The 21,822-nt window shown below is 43.3% G+C and overlaps 1 protein-coding gene across 2 annotated transcripts in view; it reads right to left on the reverse strand.

Annotated features, from left to right (window-relative positions):
* PRR5 (proline rich 5) overlaps positions 1 to 21,822 on the reverse strand; it is a 500,142-nt gene that overhangs the window by 327,026 nt on the left and 151,294 nt on the right. For both annotated transcript variants that reach the window (XM_069228276.1, XM_069228277.1), the window contains exon 2: positions 18,709 to 18,827. The gene's annotated coding sequence lies outside the window, so the exon portion shown is untranslated. The remainder of the gene's footprint in view (positions 1 to 18,708; positions 18,828 to 21,822) is intronic.

The raw sequence follows: 21,822 nt of genomic DNA on the forward strand, positions 1-21,822 counted from the left end.
TATGCATTTTAGCACTGGTTAGCAGTGGTAAAGTGCTCAGAGTTCAAAAGCCAACAGCAACAGCTCAGAAAAAATAGGAGGCAGGAGGCAAAAAGATTGGGGATGACCCTGCATAAGCAAAAAAGTCCAACACGACCCCCTACCAGCCTAAAGCCAGGGGAGAACAATCAATACCTTGATGTACTTCCCTGATAGGGGCGATAGAACAAGGACCCAGGCCCACAACAGCAGGGGCAAGTTCCAGTGCTACGCCTTCCTGACTCCAGTTGGATCCCTCTGTCCATACTCTCAGGGCCCACTAAGCTAACCCATGGGGAACCCTTCTCCACATCTGCAGATACCATCTGTGCAGCACCTAACTTTACTTTGCTCACAGATGTATCCCAATGGGCAGATAGTACCTCCAGGGCCAACACAGTGGTGTTGTCCACTCCACCCCTGGGGTATGACTCTAGCCCCCACCCAGGGGCAACTCTGTCCACCAGGACAGCAGGCCACAGTGACCCCTGACAACTGTCAGGGATGAGAGCCCGACCTCAGGCCTCTCTAACCACTGTGACTGTGGAGAGTGGGGGGCGGTAGCCCCAGGTGCCTGGCACCCTTTGACCACTCTATCTTCCACCAGTGCAGGGCTGTTAACCTGCAACTGGTCCTCTAACCTGGGGTCTGTACTTTCAGGTTGGACTAGGGCCAGGGGTGAGGCTTCCCTCCCCCTGCCCTCCCTTCTGGGGTCCAGCACCCCCCAACTAGGAGTGCCCCCCCTTGAAGACAACATGGTAGGGGCACTGTTAGCAGTAGCCCCTTCCTCCAGGTCACGGGGGACACCCTGACCCTGGGCTTCCAATCCAGGGTCTGTACCCTTAGATTGCACTGGGGCCAGGGGTGAGGCTGTTTCTCCCCTGCCCCTACTCAAAGGGTTCTGCACCCCCCCTCAGGGAGAGTACCCCTTGAAATCACACCGGGTAGGGGGGGTGATTGGGCAAACCGCCCACCCCTTCAGGTCAGGGTTCACCCCGTGCACCTGATCCTCCAGTCCAGGGTCTGTACCCACAGACTGGACCACTGCCTGGCAACCCAGGACTTACTGGGGGGCATACCTACCCCCCACCAGGTCAGAGTTTACCCTCTGAACCTGGTCTTCCAACCCAGAGTCACCTCCCTGCAGTTAAACCACTGCCTGGTGCACCAGGACTTCCAGGGGGGCACACTTACCCCCCTCAAGGGACACACAAGAGTCGGGCTGGCGCAGGTCTCCTGACCTCTGTCCATCTGACAGAGTCTGGATTCCCCCCAACACAGAAATGGTCTCACCAAGGTCATTCCTGGGGGGCTCTGCTCTCAGAGCTGACCCCTGACCCTCCAGATTCTCCACTGGGGTCCGCAACCCCCTCTCAGCCCTCTGTCTGGACTTCTGCACCCTCTCACTAGGAGTGGTACTGCCAGACACCAGAACCGGGGGGACACTGGCTACAGCCACCCCCCCCCCCCCCCAAGTTCTCCTGACACTGTGGGGTCTCCCTCAACAGATGGCCCTAGGGTACAGGCTAGGCTTCCCTCTTGGAGTTCCCTCCCCATTCCCTCTCCTCGGAGACTGGACATGGGGTCCCTCACCCATCCCACTACACTGGGACCTACCTGGGACACTACAATCCTTCCCTACCTCACCTGGGTGGGAACTACCTAGACCACTCCTCTCAGGAGCACCCCCAAATGCCTCTTCAGACTCTCTGGTACTCACCCAGAAGTCTGCCTCCATTGTAAGTTCCCTGGGGTCAGAGAACTCACACTCCACCTGGTGTTGGCGTAGCTCTGGAAAATAAGGACTAAACATATGCTCTCCAGCAATTACGTCACCCAGCCCCTCACATGAATTAACCAAAGTACCCTTCACCCAACCATCCAGTGACTCAGCCTTGAAAAAGCACCCCACATCACCCTCCTGAGACTGGTGAGACAGTACCTGACTGTCCCTGACAATCAACCCACACTCTTCTGGGATGTCTTCACACTCCATAACCAGGACTTCTACCTGGGGGGGAACCCCTCTCCTTGTCACTCTCACCTAGAGTCAGTAGAGTGTCCCTCCCACCAGTAGGAATATGACCCCTCATGCCAGTTCCCCAATCCACCTCAGGGACCCTGTGCATCACTGGAGCTACCTCATACCCCTGAAACTCCTGGCGTGTGTTAACTCCCTACTTCGAGTAGGGCACCACATCTCTGGGCATGTGCTCTTCTTCAGCAGCACTAGATATAAAATTGCTGCTGCCACCATTCCAGCTGGACTCAGCCCTCCTGACTGCCAGCTCTTTCAGTTTTAGCTCATAAGCCAAAATCATAGTTTCTCTCTCGAAGTCCCTTTCCCACTCGTCGTACTCCCTTTGCATCCTCAACTTTTCTGCCTCCAACCGGCGAGCCCTTTCTGCCTGTCTGTCCTGCACATCTTTAGGAGTCAGACTCTTAGAGGACCTACCGCTACCACTCCTGGAGAACCTCCCTCCAGGTGTAACAGGTACCTCTAATACACCACGGTGTAGACTCTGCACTTTCCCATCCATATCTTCTGTGTGCCCCCCAGCTTCCTTGGCTGTCACCCAGGCCCTCAATGCCTCTTGCAGCTCCCCCTTCCTGGCAGAGCTCTTAACGTGACAGGCAAGATCTTCACAGAACTGTTTCAATTGAGCAACTGAGTACCTCTTCAGTTTCCCTAATTCAAACACAGCTCCAGCTGTTGCATCTGCAGTGGCAGGTCTGAGACATGATTACAGGGTTACTTGTGTGGGTGGCACAACCAGTGCTGCAGGCCCACTAGTAACATTTGATTTACAGGCCCTGGGCACCTCTCGTGCACTTTACTAGGGACTTAACAGTAAAACAAATATGCCAATCATGGATAAACCAATTACATACAGTTTTACACAGAGAGCATATGCACTTTAGCAATGGTTAGCAGTGGTAAAGTGCTCAGAGTTCAAAAGCCAACAGCAACAGGTCAGAATAAATAGAAGGCAGGAGGGAAAAAGATTGGGGATGACCCTGCATAAGCAAAAAAAGTCCAACATGTTGTCATTTACAGACCTGAAGAAGTTTATTTGAATAAAATGTGTGGGGTGTACGGGTTTTAAATTGGAACACAATAAAGAAGACTGATGTACTACTTCAAGACTGTTTCATTTGGTACATTGGACCTAATGGATTTGATGGGTTTTTGGACTGTAAATAAAGTGCTTCCTGGTTTAACTTTTTAATGTTTTTTTGCCTGGGCAGAAGTATGTCGAGCAGCTGGTATTGGTTAGGGTTGCACCTACACTAAATTTGGGACGGTGCTTTGTCTGTTTTTGCCTAACTGCTTTGTAAATTGTGTGGCATATTTTAAGACAATTCACTAAGATTCAGAGCCACAGGGTCATTCATTCTACAATTCCCTCATGTTTTCCTGTTGGCATTATTTTCTGTGGGAGGTATGAACTTGTCAAGTAGACAGGCAGAAAGTGGGTTATTAATTTCGGAATGGCCACCCTAATGAACCTAACAAACACACCCTAGTTAGGCTAACACAACTTTACCGTGAGGTCCAAATGACCAGATTTCACAACAACAAAATGATCCCAGCAGGATGAACCCGGTCGTCTTCCCCACCTTAGAGCTGATGACAGTGTAATTGCTAAAGGAATGAAAGGGAACATGACTGAAAAATGTAACAGGAACGGAAATAGGAGGCAAACATTGCCTTTGGAAGTCTTGGCTTTGAAACTATAATGTTAGCAAGCTTATAAAGAGGCAGAACGTGGAATGCAGAACATGATACTATTACCACAGCCATCATGCAGCAGCCCTCTTCATGTCTAGCAAAGGGAAGGATGGGAAGCCATCTTTGATAGGTAAGTATCCCCAGTTACATGAATGTGGCAGAACTGATAAGATCTGATGCACTGGTCCTCGCCCCTGAAACAAGGTGCCTCAGAGCTGCCAGATGCATCAAGCCCCCCCACACCCAACTAGCAGCTCAATGTAAGGAGACATCTAATTACTCTCACTCACGAACACACTGCAGAACAGAGAACGAATGCTGAATTACAAAATAAAAGTTATCATGTGTCAATGGAGAACGCTGTGGTTAGAGAAAGGAGGAATACTCCGATCTCGTGACGGGGGAGGGAATACAGTTGTTTGTGTTAACTCTATTACAACTTCTGTTTAATTGACTAGGGCATCTCTCCCTCTCCCACCGCTCTGGCTCCATGTACCCCGTAGTTTGTCTCTTTCTTCCACTATGTGCGCATTCCATATGTTCAGTACAAGTGTAGTTTTAATTGCATTTTGTTTCTCAGTAACGCTTGTAAGACTCTATAAAATTATGAATGTGTGCACTGATCTGTTACTGAACCCGAGTATTCGAGTGACAACAGTGGTGTGGTGGAGTGCTGCACACACCGGACAGAGAGGGCACACCTCCAGCTGCATCGCAAAGCGCAAAACTAGCGCCCAGCTCTCCGCGCCCTGCCTCTCCCCAGGGGCAGTGGAGTGAATGAGAGTTACTTACAGTCGAGGGCATGGACTATGCAGTACACGGACAACCTAGCTGCTGTGATTTACCAAAGAAGGGGGTGGGGGGCAGCAAATGCGGTTCACACCCCCGCTGGTCCCAATACAGATACAATATTTTAACAGCATCCGCAGAGGACGAAACCAGCCTTTAACCCCCAGCTCCTCAGTGATCAGCCATTGCCTTCTGCTTGGGGTGGGGTTAATGACGAGCATAGCTCCTGCAGCAGGCTATGCCGTTAGTGTGTATTTGCACTTCGGTGTGTGTGTTGTGTCCATGCCATCAGAGGCCACATGCTTTCGGCATGGACTCGTTATAGCCTGCTGGAGCTCCTTGCCACGCCCAGTCAGTGAAGGTCCAATGAGAGAATAGCTTTAGTCACCAGCAGGGCTGCGCAGCTTTGTAAATATGAGTCAACTTTTTTCCATCAGCAGCCCTCTACCTTTTGGCACCACGCATTTCAAGAAAAGGGCTTCAACGTTAGAAAGCACTACATTTTAATTTTAAAAAGCTGCATTTCATGCTGCACTTACAGGGTGCCGTGATACAGTGTTTTGGGGAACAACATTTGCAATGTTTGCGCTTAGGGTGACCACCTGGCACTGAGGCAAATTCTGGACAAGACTGTAAAAAATTCAGGACAAAGGGTCAAAATTCAGGACAGAAATTCAGGACAAAGGGTCAAAATTCAGGACAAAAATTAAAGAACAAACGTCAGTTTTACAGACACACGCAAGAGAGGCCATGCCTCACTATGTTGTCAGTGCATTTATTTACTCTTTTTTAACATAGCACTATTAATTCACTGTGGACCTTTTGTGATTGCCTCCTGGTGTGCTGCATTCAGGTGTCACATTACGTCCTTGTTCAGTAGTAAATTAATGCCCTTCACGGCAAGGCCATCACCCCTACCCAAATCTACCTGATCTTTCCTGAAGAGAAAATAACAGCAACATTTTGATTATGTTTCTGAACATTTCAAAACACCTGGCAAACAGTTTGAGAAACATTAAGGTAATTAACCTTATGCTAGTTTAAACAAATTGAACAAAAACACCTGGCTTACCCCAACCGCCCATGGACTTTCAACCTAATTTTTTTTAAAGAGGCAGGGCAGATGGTGTGGGTGACAGTCTCACACCTAATGACAGGATGTGATGTACCCATAACTTGTCTGTAGTCTCACTGCACTAGAGTGTATGTTTGGGACTCTACATTTATCTCAGAAATGGGAGCCCGGACTACCAATCAAAGATAATAAAAGAGTAGGATGAAATCGAGATCAAATGGGAGATCCACGGCAAGTAATTCAAAGGGTTGTTTGAAGAGAAGAACAAGGTGGGACAATTCCTAAAATCAGACAAGATGGGTCCACCAAGACTATTTGAAGGTATTGGGTACCTGGGGAGTTGTCTGCACACAGGAGCAAAACAGAAAGGGCACTGTCAAGTGGTTGAACAATCAACACCCATCCACCTTGGCAAACTCTTCTGATGCAATGGTTCGCTGTTAGTGCTTGTGAAGGGTGAGCAGGGGCCAGACCCCTTGCAAGGTTGTGCAAGGCAATTGCCCACCTAGTCCATGTCTTTATATGGTTTTGAAATTGAGCAAAAGCCAAACTAGAGATCTGCGTTATCCCTATGTGTCAAGTACACATAGAATCTTCAAAATATTTGGGATGTAAATTGCACAAACAAAATTTTCAAATTTTAAAATTTAATTAGTGTTTCTTTAACATATGGCACTGTTTTCGCCTTCATACACAATTAGATCTCAGATTGAACTGGGAACCAGTTACCTTTCGATACCTAATGATTAATATCTACCATTCTTACACTGATTTCCAGGATAAAAATCTCGGCCGAGCGAACGGTCCCTCCCAGCCCAGTTTGCTTTTTGGTCTTCTCTTCTGCTTTCTGTAGAGGCCATGTGGCACTAGTGAAGATGGTGTGCTACCACAATGATAGTATTATTTTGCAAACCTTTCCCTGCTCGTCCTTCATTCCTTCTTCAGATAGGCCACACATCTGATTTGGTCGCTGCGGTGCCATCGGGAGCTCTTTCCACTCTAAAGCTAACTGTGACTGTGGTGGATTAGATCTTCTGGACTTAGAATGCTTTTATTCAGCTGCAGATGTCCAATGGGTGGCTCACTGGCTTTCTGCCCACCTCTCTGCATGAGATGGGGTTTACCAGTAAATACTTTTATGGAAGGCTTAATGCACTGCTCATCGTTTCCTACTGACCATTCTATGGATCGCCATCCGGGGTTATCATGCATGGCTTTCTCTTGCCTTGCCAGAACCTGTAAACTCACTGACATGAAGAAACCCTGTGCTCCTGCACTACCTTTGCTAAGCCTTCCCACTCGCACAGGATGGCTGTGCTCAGAGCAACTCCATCAGTGGCATGTTGCAGGTGTCTTAAAATTGGGGACTTTGTTTCTGAACAGTGAGCCACTAAATTTCCAAACCCTTGTGGCAGACTACCATCTTCACCCGGTCAACTCCTTACTTACAACCACCTTAAATAATCATTAAATGCCCTATTTCATGTCTGCTACCTAGCACTAACCCTACAAGAGGTGTGCCAGAAGCTCTGTACCATAGGAAATGGTGGCAAACTGATGGAATGGGTGTACAGACCTATCCTGCAACATGGAAACCACTCCAGGTCTTCTTGTCATACTGCCTGGGTGATTGATGTACCAAACCTCTGCAAGATATGGACTAAAATACTGGACTTTCCCCACAAAGTATCCCACAGCAGCCACTTTTAGTAAATTCATTGTGCTTCCTTGTGAATGCATTCTGCCAGTTGCTTGCCATTGGCCTTGTGGTTTCTAACTCACAATTTGTTGCTTTAAATTTGCTGGCTTTATTTGTTTTAGGCTATGCAGCTTGAATTCCTCCCTTCCCTTGCCAAAACCTTATTTACAGTATCCTGCTGAGTGCCCCCTTTCTGTAAACAGGCCTGTAAATCTTGTTCTTATCTTATCATATTTGCTGTACATTCAAAGAACAAAGTCAATTGTCAGGCTCTGTCTTCGGTGGGAACTTAGTGTTTACTTTCCTTTCTCTGACTTCAAAGTGAGAGGATTTATGAAACAATCTTGCTGGATACTGGGGTTAGGAAAAAAAATTTTCTATCACATGACAACATTTAAATAGACTTCAGAATATATCAGAATTTGAAGTACAAATCAAGCACATTTTTGTTAATTCTGAACTGTGCTGGAAACAAATACCTTTACATGATTAAAACAAATCATTACATTAGGAGATGCAATTTCCACACATCATCGTCTCTGCACAATATAGTTTGATTTGAAAAACTGTATATCTGTGCAAATGTAATGGTCATTTCAATAAAAAATGTGTTGTCTGTAATGGCAGTGTGTTACCACACCATGTATGCTCAACTCAACTCTGCTCTGCACCACTCCACACCACTGCACCCTACTCTGTATCACTCCACTTTACGCCACTCCATGCCACTGCACTCTTCTCCATTCGGAACCACTCCACATTATGCCACTGCTCTCTATGCTACTTCACACTACGCCTCTCTACTCTACTCTGTACTACTCCACTCTAAGCCACTGCACTTTACGCCTCTCTACACCACTGCGCTCCGCTCGTCTGCACGCCATACCACTCCAGTCTAGGCAACACCAATCTAATCCGCACAACTCCACTCTCAGCCACTCTGCAACGCTGCACTGTACGCCACTGCACTCTAAGCTAATACACTCTATTCTAATGCACTTTACTCTGTAACACTCAACTCTATGCCCCTGCACTCTACATCAATACACTGTACATCATTCTAATCTACTCTGCACCTCTGCACTCTATGCCTCCGCACTCTACACTACTTTACTCTATGCCATCACACTCTATGCCACTTTATGCAACTCCACTCTAACCTGCACTTCTCCACTCTAAGCCACCTCACTCTACTGTGAAATAATCTACTTTATGCCACTTCATTCTATGCCACTGCACTCTACCCTGCACCTCTCCACTCTATGCAACTGCACTCTACTCTGAAACAATCTATTCTACGCCACTGTACTCTATACTACTCTGACCACTGCAATCTAGTTCAATGCACTCTACACTACTGCAAGCTGACACTCTGCAACACTGCTCTGGCCGCCACTATACTCTACACCACTCTGCTCTGTACTACTGCATTTTGCACCAATATACTCTATTCCACTGCATTCTATGCCACTCTACTCTGCCCAATGCCACTCTATGCAACTGCACTCTACACCAGTGTACTCTAAACAACAGCACTGCCCTTTACTCTGCACCACTGTACTCTATGCCACTGTTCTCTGTACCACTCTACACCACTGCACTGACACTCTACTCTGCAACTCTGCACTCTACACCACTCTACTCTATGCCACTGCACTCTAGGCACTATACTCTACTCTACACCACTCTACAATACTCCACCCTGCACCACTACACTCTATGCCACATCATTCTACTCTGCAATCTATGACACTGCACCACTCTGCATTACTGCACTCTCTGCTACTCTATTGTATGCCACTCTACTCCACTGCACTCTATGTAACTCTACCCCATGCCACTCTATGCCACTGCACTCTGCGCCAATGCACTCTAAAACAACTGCACGCCACTGCCCTCTACTCTGTACCACTGTACTCTACGCCACTGCTCTGTGCCACTCTACTCCACAAAACATCACTGCACTGACAATCTACTCTGCAGTGTTGCACTCTCCACCACCGTACTATACACCAATGTACTATGTACTACTGCATTCTATGCCACTGCACTCTATGCCACTCTACATCACTCCACTCTACAGCACTTTGCCCTACTCTGCACCACTCTACACTACACCACTGCACTCCCTGCAACGTGAGTCTACTCTGCAATCTATGCCACTGCACCACTCTACACTACTGCTCTCTCTTCCACTCTATTGTATGCCACTCTACTCCACTCTACTCCACTGGACTCTATACCACTCTACTCTGTCCCATGCCACACCATGCCACTGCACTCTAAACCACTGCACTCTACGCTAACGCACTCTAAACAACTGCACTGTACCCCACTGCTCTGTACTTTGCACCACTGGGCTCTATGCCACTGCTCCTATGCTACTCTACTCCACACCACACCACTATGCCACTAGCTTTAAGCCATGCTGAACAGCAGCTACTCTGGTGTATAACATGGCTAGTGGCTAAAACACATTTGCAAAGCCAATAACTCTTTCGTAGATGAGACCTACTGGCTTTGCCAATGTTTGTTAGTACTATGAGGTACCGAGGTACCTGAAAGAACTGTAAAAAATACAATTACATCATAATAAGGGCTGCTACAAAATGTGCGAATACATTTCAGTTAAATAAAAAAAAAAAGCGCTTCTCAAATACAGATTTGAATAATATACAGTTTCTACCTAGTGCTAAAAAAATGTTATAACACTCCATTAAAACCACACACTCCACAGCTCACCTTGGAAAACCATTACAATACCTCTCTGAAAGAAATATCTTTCCCACCAGAAAACTTAAAGTGGCTCCTTTTAGTAAATTCAATGCAGGTTTTCAAGCCCCTTTGTATTTGCAGATTTACCAGTTGCCCACATTTGCATGTCTTTAGGGAAGGAGACCCCCTGGCAAGAAGGCCTTTTCTCATCTGTCTGCCCCTCCCTCCCTCAGAGCACAGGAGACCCCTTGCCTCCAGCCCAGCTGGGGAAACTCCTCTGCCAGTAATTTCGCCCTGCCTCCGTTGCCCTTTATGTGAAAGGCTAAAATTACGGACAAATGCCGTCCGTTAAAGCTTTCATCACGGACAACGGACAGCAGGGCAAAATTACGGACAGTCCGTGAAATTTACGGACGGGTGGTCACCCTACGTATCAGGTTTCAAACAATGGGGATTGCTTTTTGAAAAGCATGAATGTTCATAAAATGCAGGCTAATCCAGAAACCAATTCTAACTGGGATATGATGTTGTGAACAACAGTCTAGTACTGTTTTGCACGCATACCGAGCTCTATTATCTCCCTTTCATTTATTCCACATTTACTCTTTCCTAAAATAACTGTCACTGCACTTTGAGGTGCGTGGCGCGATGACTATTAATTCCCATTTTAAGAACATCTTTCAAATAGTGAAAATAAATATTTCACAAATTTGTCGTACGTCAACGAGGTAGCACTGAGATATATCGTGCCTGTCAAGAATGTGTGACACATCATATCCTGAGATACGAGTTCATTAAAATAAATCTCAGTTTTTTTTTATTAAGTTATAATGTGGATTTAGCAAACAGGTGCACACTAGCTAGCCAAGGTTCTGCGTGGCAGATGGTGGAAGTGAGAACTTCGAAACAGCAGGCAGCGCATGGGGTAAAAGTGTCAAACAATTAGGCACAAAACCTAGAAAGAAGCTTTCTTCAAACTGGCTCCAGAGATCGGTTCTGAGGCTGTGACAATACGGAGTGGAAAAACAGGAGCGGTGAATATCACTGTAAAAAGTTTGTGTACACAAGCCAAGAAAAACATGAATTAATAGTGTGACTTATAATTACATCATAGTGGATTCACTGAGAAAACAGGGGCGGCTCCTTCACAATGGCAAAAGTGTGTCGCCCCACTGGCTAAGAGCCAGCAGCTGAAAATTAAAACGATATTTTACTATTGTTTTATTTTTCAGCTGCAGCTCTTAGCCATTGTGTGGAGGGAGGGGAGGTACTGGGCCATGGGAGGAGCCAGCCAAACTGACATGCGCACTTAGGTTTCTCCCACGAAGGCTGTGTTGCACAGCCGGGTTGGAGAAACTGCACAGACTCCAGAACACTGTCTGAGTAAAGGACCAAGCCGCCCAGACCAATCCTGACTCTACTCTCATGCTAGGTATAGCACACGAGCAACACCAGGATTGCACGGGGAGCCTGTGCTGATGTCCTAAGGACTGCTGGGACACCATCACCACCTGGAGAGAAGCGAGGTGGCCGGCGGCAGCAGGAATAGGTACGTGTTTTTTTTTTTTATTTTATTCCCCCTTCCCCTGTCCTCTCCTCCCCCCATCAGCCACTCCCCTTGAGATCTGCGGCAGCCGGCGCTGGATAAAACTATTTGCTTGAATTCGGGGGTACACCTACAGAGTCACCGTTGACAAATTCTTTTCTTCCTAATGGTCAGAAGCAGAGTGCAAGAGGGAGATGAGTACTTTAGTGGAAAACTCCCTCCAAAATAGTAATCTTGTAACTTGTTAGTGAAATTAAGTTTCAGTGAGAAAACCAGAGCCAACTCCTGCTAGTGATGGTATCAAGAAACAGAATTTTACTCAAAGAAATGCGAGTACATATTTAAAACGTGCCAAAACAACCTTAAAACCAGGAAATCAATCACTAAAAGTCGAGAATAAATTCAGTAATAACAAGCACAACGTAATATTTGAAACAAGATCAAATTGACAAAAACTTCATATGGGAACCCGGAGATATGATTTTGTTAAAGCAAATTTCATAAACACCCAGGAAGCAATGGGGTTGTTGAATAAAAAAAGCCTATGGTCATTCCCAAAAGCAGCCACTGGAGGCCCTCTCACTCAAAATTAAATACAGCTATCATTAGATTGCCCATTCCCAAACGAGGTACACTCTGATGATTCAATTATTTATTTACTAGTGGTTTATTATACTTTCTCTTGAGTCGAACAGACTCTCAGGATGACAGAGTGCCAGGGAGGAATTCTATTACCAATAAACGAAGCTATATATAGCTGTGGGTATGGATAGACCAACTAAAACATTCCCTGATTACAGAAGTGCTTGCAAATATAAACTTCATAATTAAAAGACAATTAGCTTTAATAGAGGATCATAAAGTGTTAAATTGCCATTTGACAAATAGGTCTTTTAATTATTTTTTTTAAGTTGCATCAGACGATAATAAGTGAAAGGGAATTGACATCCCAGTGGACTTTTGGAGAAGGATTGCACTACAGCTTCATTATTATTTCACCATCCATAAGGAGCTAATTTGTTGAGTTATTGGAATGTGTGTATAGATAGTACAAGACATTTATTTATGGAAATTTGTATTTTGAATTAATCAACATTTGGTGGTTTACTAGGACCAGGATTTTCAGTCATTTCTATATTGTTTTTAATACGTGCTTGAGAAATACTGAACAGGGTGGTATGAGGAATGAGTGACATTGATAAGTGGATTTGCGTTTTAATTTTTTGTGAGTAAGCAGACTGAGTATGCAAGAACTTTTTTTTTTTCTAATTAGAGAAATATTTCAAAAGTTTATTATAATCGTATTACGTTCCAAAGAAAATGGTCACTTGAAAGAAAAAAGTACTTATGTGAAAAATAAATAAATAAATAAAAATCAGTTTGTGCTATAAATAGGTTTGTATATCACATTGCTTGGCTCTACATTATTCTATTTAGATAATTTTATCCTCAGACCTATAAGCGGTTGAAAAAGGATTGTGGGGCAAGAGGAACTTAACTCGTGTTGAACACTGAGAATTATTTAATACTGGTGAATAATTTATTATGGACTCACTAATATTCTACTGGGGAATATATGGTGACAACTTATGACAAAACTAGTAGGCCTGACAGACATATAAGGGGGTACTGAGACTTTTAGACACACTGTTAAAGGTCCCTCTGACCGACAGGACGTAGTCCAAATTGTAGCTTTTTTTTTTACCTTTGAGACTATTCAATACTGTGTGCCCCTCCGGTAGTTTGTGAGACATCTTAGAAGGTGTTCTATTTGTTTTTCCACCTATAATCTTGTCCTGATTTGAAATTGTGTGCATAGTATTTAGGTTTGAGTGTCTTAAAGAAATTTTTCTTAAAAAAGGAACAGATTAAATATTGATGTATTGAGTGTTCTCTGTTGCTTTGCTGAGTTCTAGTCTACAGCACCGCCCTGAGGAAGCTTAGGCTGTTCTACTTTGTTGCCTGGGTTATCAAGGGCTTTAAGGGGTAGCTGGGCCCTATCTTTGTGGTCCCCAGTATGAACGCCCTGGAACACCAAAAGCAAAAGAACCCAGTTCTTATGATTGGGTACCAGTAACTTCTAAATGCTCTGGTAGTCTCTGACCAAGATCACTTACAATGGGGTTTGTAAAAGAGAGGAACCTGTGATCTTGATTTGTTGTTGGCCACAAGATGGCTAATCTTAGGCTGGAGAGTATAGTGCCTTGCAAATTACATAAGCTAGCACAAAGATACTTCTAGCCTCAAAAGGAGGCCATCTCAGAGTGATTAGAACTGGGGAGAGATTTTCAAGCTTTCTCGCCTAGTGAATATCCTAGCAGCTGCATGTAATGCACTTTTAGGGGGGCTATGTGGAACTTATACATTTCTAGAAGTAATAACAATACAAGACCTCGAGCCACAAGCTAAAAGACTGACAGCTCACCCAGGAAGCAATGAGGTTGTTCAGTAAAAGAGCCTATGCCCATTACCAAAAGCACCCACTGGAGGCCCTCTTACTGAACAAAAGAATACATTTATCAGCAGGTTGCCCATTTCCCAAACGAGGTAGACTATGATGCTTCAATTCTTTATTTACTAGTAGTTTCTTATAGTTTTTTCTTGAGTCGACCAGATCCTCACTCCAGAGCAAATATTGAGCAAGGTTTGCAATATTATGGTTCATTTGGGAGAAGAAATTGGAAGATACTCTGTTTTGAGGCTGAGGTGGAGTAATGTCAACCAAGCTTCGATATCTTCAAGTGTTTGGACAACAGTTTTAATGCCATTAATGAAGAATATTTTCTGATACATCTGAGTAACCTCAGCATAAAAGCGGTAAACAATGTCTGCAAGATTGAGGGATGAGGCAAGTGTTCCCTAAAAAGAGGGTTACCTTGTGGGACACCCTAAGTGATGCAAAGTTTGAGCGAGAGTTGCCCAGGTTTATATGTTGACATCAGGTTCTAATGATGAAGGCAGTTCCACTAGACACCAGTCTGGACCCTAGAATATCCAGTGTCAATTGACAAATACAGGATAAGAAGAGACAGGAATCACCTAGAATATGAAATGTATTGTCATCTATTTTAAGGACTGCTGTTTTTGTTTTGCACCCTGATTCGAAGGCTAGGCAAAACTCATTAAAGAGGTAATTTTCCGCTACATAACGCTTGAGTTGAAAATCCACGCAGTGACCCAAGACTTTCGCAAGGCAAGGACGGGGAAGTTTGATAATGGGCAAATTCATTTAGATCTATGAGATTCATTCCTTTTTTAAGCTGCAAAGACCCATCCAGGACTGTATCTCAAGTCAGGAAGGAATTAATTAGGTAGGTCTGATGAAGTTTAATTGAAGGGATAATCTGCTGAGAAGTGTTAGTGGTATAAGTTCCAGAAAAAAAACAGGATGGTTTAGTTTTGGCAATTGTGTTTAGCATGTCTTACTGGATGATCAAATAGCTTTGAATTTCTGGATGGTGATACTTAGTTCAGAAGCTGCCTGGGTTAATGTTGGGAGATTTCAATGTTTTCCCCTCATCTTCAAGGAGAACCTTGTACATCTTTCAAACAAAGTAGACACTATTCCCCTCTGAAGAGTTGCTTGGGTGTGGTTCCTGATTATGGCAACCAGATTTTTGGGGAGATTTTACCTAGGTTAATCTCCTTTCTGGTACAAGTGGATTTGGGTTTGAAAATGTGTTGTTTAAGACAAGCAAAAAAAAAATACAACTTCACTTGATTGCAGGGGAAGGGTATAAGGGTCTTCATTTCTTAATTCAGTTATTTTAAATGCCACTGTTTTGAATTTTTATATGTTACACTTTTTAGGTTTTTGGACCTTGCCATAATTTCAAAATGCTGGTTTTGTTAGCTTATTCACTTGTTGATATTGTGGGACAGAGTTTAGAGCTTAGCACTAGGGTTGAATGACTGATGTTGTTAACATCTGTGACTCATACTTTGTGTTCCTTTAGCTGGCCTGTACTCATGATGTTTGGTAGAGAAGAGAGAAAAGGGTATCAGGAAATTATTTCCTCATTCAAAAGGTCTAAAATTGAGCTACTGGGGTGAGTGCTGGTCATCAACCCTGGAGTGTGAAGTTTCTTAGAAATAACACACAGCAGGTTTCCTTATGGCTCCTCAATGTAGACTGAAAAGGGTATTCTGAAAAAGGTATTATAACCTAAGGAGAGAGCTGTCAGAGTTGTTCCACGAATGTTGTGTTACCATAGAGTTGGTAGATTTCATGAGATCTGGTAGGACTGAGGTCAAGTGTTATGATATCTGCAGAGAGACATTAAAAAATGATGTGAACCTAATAATCTTAACTATAATTGTTTTTTGTGTATAACTGCAATACCCCACCACCCCTCACACTCGCTTTCACTTTCAGATCAAGGATTTATCTTGCTCATAAGGGGCACTGCTTCTGTTATTCTTGATTCTTCCCAATCTTCTTAAGGATGTACACCCTTCATGGGGTCTCTCAAGACATTCTATGGTACAGCAGGTGCTTTTAAGCATTGTTGCAAGTGTTCCCATATCCCCAATAATGGCCTTCAATTTGGAAGAGTGGGAGCCGATCACATGCTACAGATGTTTGTTACTCCTTTCATTTTCAAGGGGAATCGGCATCTCCATTTCATGTGTGGGAACAGATGCTGCCTCACGTCAATAGGTAAAATACAGCACTGTTCTAAGAGATGACAGGGAAACTAAAGGTGCTTCACTTTCAGATTTATCAGTGAAAAGGGTGTTGGAATGGTACTATCTGGCTTTGGAAAAGTCTTAATGATCAAAACTGAAGGTTAAAAGTTGGAGGGTGGGATACTTGATGAGGGCGATAAGTGGGAGATAGGAGAGTAGGGTATCCGGTTTATGTTGTAGGAAGTGGTTTACTGGAAGGCGGGGAAGCCATAACAGCAGGTTTTAAATCAGTGGTCTCCAAGTGGTTAACGAGGGATGGGAAGGAACCAATACCTAGGCAGCATGCAGGGACTTGGTCGGCAGTTTTGGGGATTTGAGTAAATCTGGAGAAGATTAAGGAAATACTGTAAGATGGAGGAATTTTGTAGAAGTGAATTGGGTATTAGACGAAGGTGTCAAATAATTGCCCCCTTAAAATGGACCTCATATTTTTGGATGGCACTGAGAGCACTATCAAATTGATCTCAGATGAGGGTTTCAAGGTGCTCATTCAGACATTCCAGTATAATGTTTATGGCTGCACTCTCCTTGAAAGGTTCAGTGGATATTTTAATTTAAAGAAGTTTTAAGTAGTCAAGTGGAAAGGGAGGCGGCCTTAGAGACAGCCATATTCCTAATAGCCTAGCCTAAGCAACATGAGAACAATGCTGATTATATCAACAATTATATAATAAAGATCCTTCCACTTTTTTTTCAAGGTATTCTTTGGGTAGAAGTAGGAGACTCTGAAGTATGGCCTAGCAATGGGTATATGTGGAGGAAATCTGTTTTAAACGGTAATGTTGGTCTGAATATCATTTATATTGAGGCAGAACCAAAAGCCTGCATTTTGAGGTGGAGAACAGGTTCTAGACAACTGACTACGGTCATATAATGTTTGAATAGGTATTGCGGTTGAAATGCTCTCAAAATGGCCTCCAGTAGAGTATGACTAATGATTAACTCCACAGAGGGTGAGCTGGATTTCCATTTTGACTTATATTTGTGACAACAAGGCTGCCTCCATCGGATGATTTATTGCTCGCCAGCAGTGCAGGTCTACTCCTGCTAGTGCAGTACCAAAGACAGGTGGGGGTGGAAGTAGGGGATGTGATCGACCTGCACTTCAAGTTCACCAGCCACCAGTTTGCCTCTCCTAACCCTACTCGCACTGCCAATCACAAGCAAGCAAGATTCGTACGGCGTTAGACCTTTCTGGCAATTATAACCCAACGTTTATTTGAATATTTTTATGAAACTTACTAAAAGTATATCACTTCTACAAATATGTTTGATCAACAAGTAGTTCACTACTTCAATGTCTGGTTGGTAGTAAATAGCAAACCATGCAGATCCCAAAAGTATTTGTCCTTACTGTCGGAGATGAGTAACATACATGGCCATTCTCAATTAGATGATGTTTGACTGAAAGAATATTTACACCACATCACAATACTTCTTCTCTTAGATATTTATCACAGAACAGTAGTAGAGGTTACAATATTCCTAGTTTGGAACTCAGTGAGAAGTGCTTTACGCAAACTGGTCTTGTCCTGATAAAAAGCTGCACACACCAGGGAGTTCCGTCCACTAGCTGGCAAGAGGCCTTTATGATTCATAACTTCTTAACCAAGAAGGTTGGATTCCCCACCACTGAACATGCTCTGACCTCTCATCCATCTGCCCTGACAGAAAGGGTTTCATTTATGCAATCCTTTCTTGCAGGACTTCATGCCCAGCTTGTACAATCGATACCATTTTTCGGGGACTAGGACTTTTACAAATTGAGGACCCCCCCGTTATTGGATACTGTTTTACTAAAGGCACATAGGTGACAGATGAGGCAGAGTTTTACATCCGTTACCAATATTGGAACATACTTGTTTATTCATTTTATGCATCAGAGAATGTAAACCACACTTAAGGAAAATGCCAGAGAAAACAATGATAGGAATTAGGGAAGATTGTGATGTAACCACAGAAACACAGTAGCAAACCTTGGCTTGAGATGTTTTGCCTTTTACTTATTTGTTTTTATAGAGCGGACCTAGCCACAAGAGCGTCAGAGCCCCTTACAAATTGCCGCCTGCCCAACTATTAGAAGGACAATTTGGTTTTCTGTACATTTGCTACTCTAGATTTTATCTTCTCCATGAGACTTTATTCTGCTGGCGCTACATGTGGATGTTGATAGGCTGGCGCGCAAATTCTTCAACTACAAATTTATAGTGCAATATTTAATGAAAAACTAGTGGCCCACTAGCCTTCCCACCCTTTTACTTGTTTAGTGCTTTAAATATTCAATGGGTTTGAAATGCGGGGCACTTGTAGGTTTTATACAATAGTTTCATCTGCAAACCACTGATAACCCACTGAATACGACAAACATGCAGCTTCTAAGGGCTCTTACAGGTGAAACATGGAATGTTATGCTATGCATTTTAATTGACGTGCAAATAGCTCACCTGCTAAAACTTATCCCAAAAAAGGTAGGAAAAAACAGATCTCCTTTCGAGGGTCGTGGGAGACGTGGTCAAAATGTAGAACGGATAGTATATGCGGCCTGTTCAGAACTCCAACCCTTCTGAAACGAGAAAACAAAATAAAGTAAAGGTTTAGGGTTACCTTGTGGTTCCTTCTCAAATATCATGAGCTGGCAACCAAGATCTGATTGCGCAATATGGCAACCAACAAACGTATATCACAGCCTGATTTCAAGTGCAAAGAAGCTTGGGTCCATTGTTTCTAGAATCTATACAAGTTGGTTTCAGAATTAAGGTGAAGAGGGATTGTGCCCTAGTTTTGCCTGTCAAATAAGCGACCACCCTGGCACATCTTATTTACTGATGGAACTTGAAGAGAGTGAGCACCAGCGACACAACGCTCTGGTAGGACAGGAAAGGAGAGCCGAGATCATTAAGGGTCTTGAAACTTACACACAGACTTTGAACAATCCACTTCTTCACTGGCAGCCAGGGCAAACTCTACAGATGATGAGTAAACTCAACAAGTGCTGCTGGAGCCTCCCTAGCCATGCAACGTTATTTCGAATGATTTAGAGATACTGGATTGTACACTCACTGTAAAAATAAAATAGATGAATTTGGGATGGGTCACTGCCCACTTCAAAGAATAATCACTTACACTCAGTTTGGGCAGGAAATCTACTACAAATTGCTAGATGTATATCAGTTATGCACCCAAGGAGAGTGAACTGTGATTTCCTGGAATTACTCGATACTAGCAGGCAACCCACATGTGCTACAACATGGAAGGGAAGAAACTGAATCATAGAAAAAGTGCTGTTTCATCAAGCAAACACCTGCTGTTGTGTAATTTCGGAAGTGTTTATGGTTAGAAAAAAGTATATCATGGTTGAGGATTATACTCCTCTCTGCTCACTGGCGTTTTGGGACACAGCGTCTATTAGATTGGACCTCTCCGTGTTTCTCTAGCCGCTGTTGATATGATCTTTGTGTTTTGCTGCTGATATACCCCGCAGTTCATGTATTAGTATATTCATGTATCAGACTGCACATTTTTCATTTAATAACGTGTTGCATTTAGTATTAATTACATATGTGCAACATATGTTGGCATTATTATGGGTTGACAGCATACCATATATATGTGATTTGTAGTGTGCGATAAGAATTTAGTTAACATGAAACAGACTCAGTATACTATTTCTTGCTTTTTACGTCATTCTGCACGTCGCCTGGTCTTTTCTAAATAATCAGAAAAGTGTATTTACGCCTGGTATAGCCATGTCTTAGGCAGAGAGTGATTTGTGAGAGCTGTTCTGCAAACACCCCTGGTGAAGGAAACCGGTTCATCTGAGGCTTGACTCTCATCAGCTGAGGCAGACAGCGACTCTCTCCAAGTAAAGAAGCTAACTAAGCAACAAGCTTGTTTCAACAAAGGTATGTGGGGTTGAGGCCATGATAAAATTTAGAAAGGCGCTTTTGGCGTTAAGAAAGCTTAATTATGGGCTAGCAGGGAGAGGTTTTTACCAAAGACGGATTTAAACCTTCCGTTCAATGAATTACTGAAATACAGTGTAATTATTTGATATTTTGTTTATTAATCACTTTCATTGTCAGTTCTGTTTATTTTTATAGTTACATATATTTGCATAATCTGCACTAGCATAAGGCATTCATTTCAATAAAGACTTTGAAATATATATAGTGAGGATTTCTGGTCTGTGTCTGGCTCCCAGTTTACAGTACCAGAGCAATGATCTGTGAAGAGTATTGTCTGTAACTATTGTAATATTTGTACCCATATGTGTAAGTTGTTCTAACTTGTATATACGGTTCATTAAAGCAAAGTCTTTATGTATAGGGTGATCACTCCAAGGAAGTGGGGGAGCTAAGCTTTCATTACTGAGTGTTCCAGTATAAAAACCCATAACCATGTTTGCAAAATGTAACAATTCGAGTCTTCGTATAGTCCATAGCACTTCCATAATGCTCCCTGACTACATGTATATTCATGTGTACGACTGGTCATTTTTTCCTTTCACAATAAAATGCACTCAAAAGAAATTAGCAACACTAACACTTGCTAAACTATTTCACAATTTAGACACCATTTTTAAGAGGCATCATTTAGTAAACCATGTTGCATATATATAAATTTAAAACAAAGGTCAATAATGAGAAATAGTCTAAATCTTTATGGGGAGCGTAATGAGAAATATGAAAACATTAGGAGCTCAAATCTTACAGAAAGTCATAAGGGTTCCTACATTTATACGCCTTTGCCTTGGTGCAGACTGATGAGTTTTTCTGATTTTACAGGAGTTAACCAAAGTAGGCCTGGAAACCGTAATCCACACACACATTTGTGCGGTGCAAATTGCCAGGAGCAAATAAGTATAAACTCTTAAAATCCCTCATGCAAAAATCTGGTTAGTGATTGCAGATGATTTTTTCCAACACTCCCTTTTTGCCCACCTTGGAAAAGGTTTTATTCCTGTCCACCAGGAGTAAATTTTCAACATCTTCCAGTGTTATTGGAGAGAAGATGATAAATTCCCTAAAACATGTAATGTTGTGGGTGAGGACAGACTCTTGGCACATTCCAACTCTAGAAGTACTGCTTCCTGTCTAATTCCCGACCCTTTGCAGATCTGTGGAAAGACGGCAAAAATCAAAGCCTTGCTAGGACTGAAGCCTTAATCAAATAGGAGCCATACTATGAGAGTCTATATTATTAGAGTTCTGATACAATAAGAAAACTGCCATAATGTGTAACCTCACTGCATGACACCAACAAGTAGGTTACTTAAGTTTCCCATTCCTTAGACAAGTAGCCCTTTTATACAATTCCACAGGCCTGTCGTTATTGTAAAAAAAACCTACACAACGCACTGGAAGGATGAAAAACTTCCTTGACTTCCATGCAAATCAGCTGAGTCAAAAAGCACTGCCCTCCTCTGGGCTCCCTGTGCTGTAGGGATGGCCTTGCATCAACGAGGAATCAAATCATCAAAGATCATAACCGAATGGTACTTGAACCGGTTCAAGGTCAGCCCATGTAGTTGATGTCTAGATTTGATTAAGACTTGTGTT

Source organism: Pleurodeles waltl, chromosome 4_1 (genome assembly GCF_031143425.1).
Source record: "Pleurodeles waltl isolate 20211129_DDA chromosome 4_1, aPleWal1.hap1.20221129, whole genome shotgun sequence".
NCBI classification, from domain to species: domain Eukaryota; kingdom Metazoa; phylum Chordata; class Amphibia; order Caudata; family Salamandridae; genus Pleurodeles; species Pleurodeles waltl.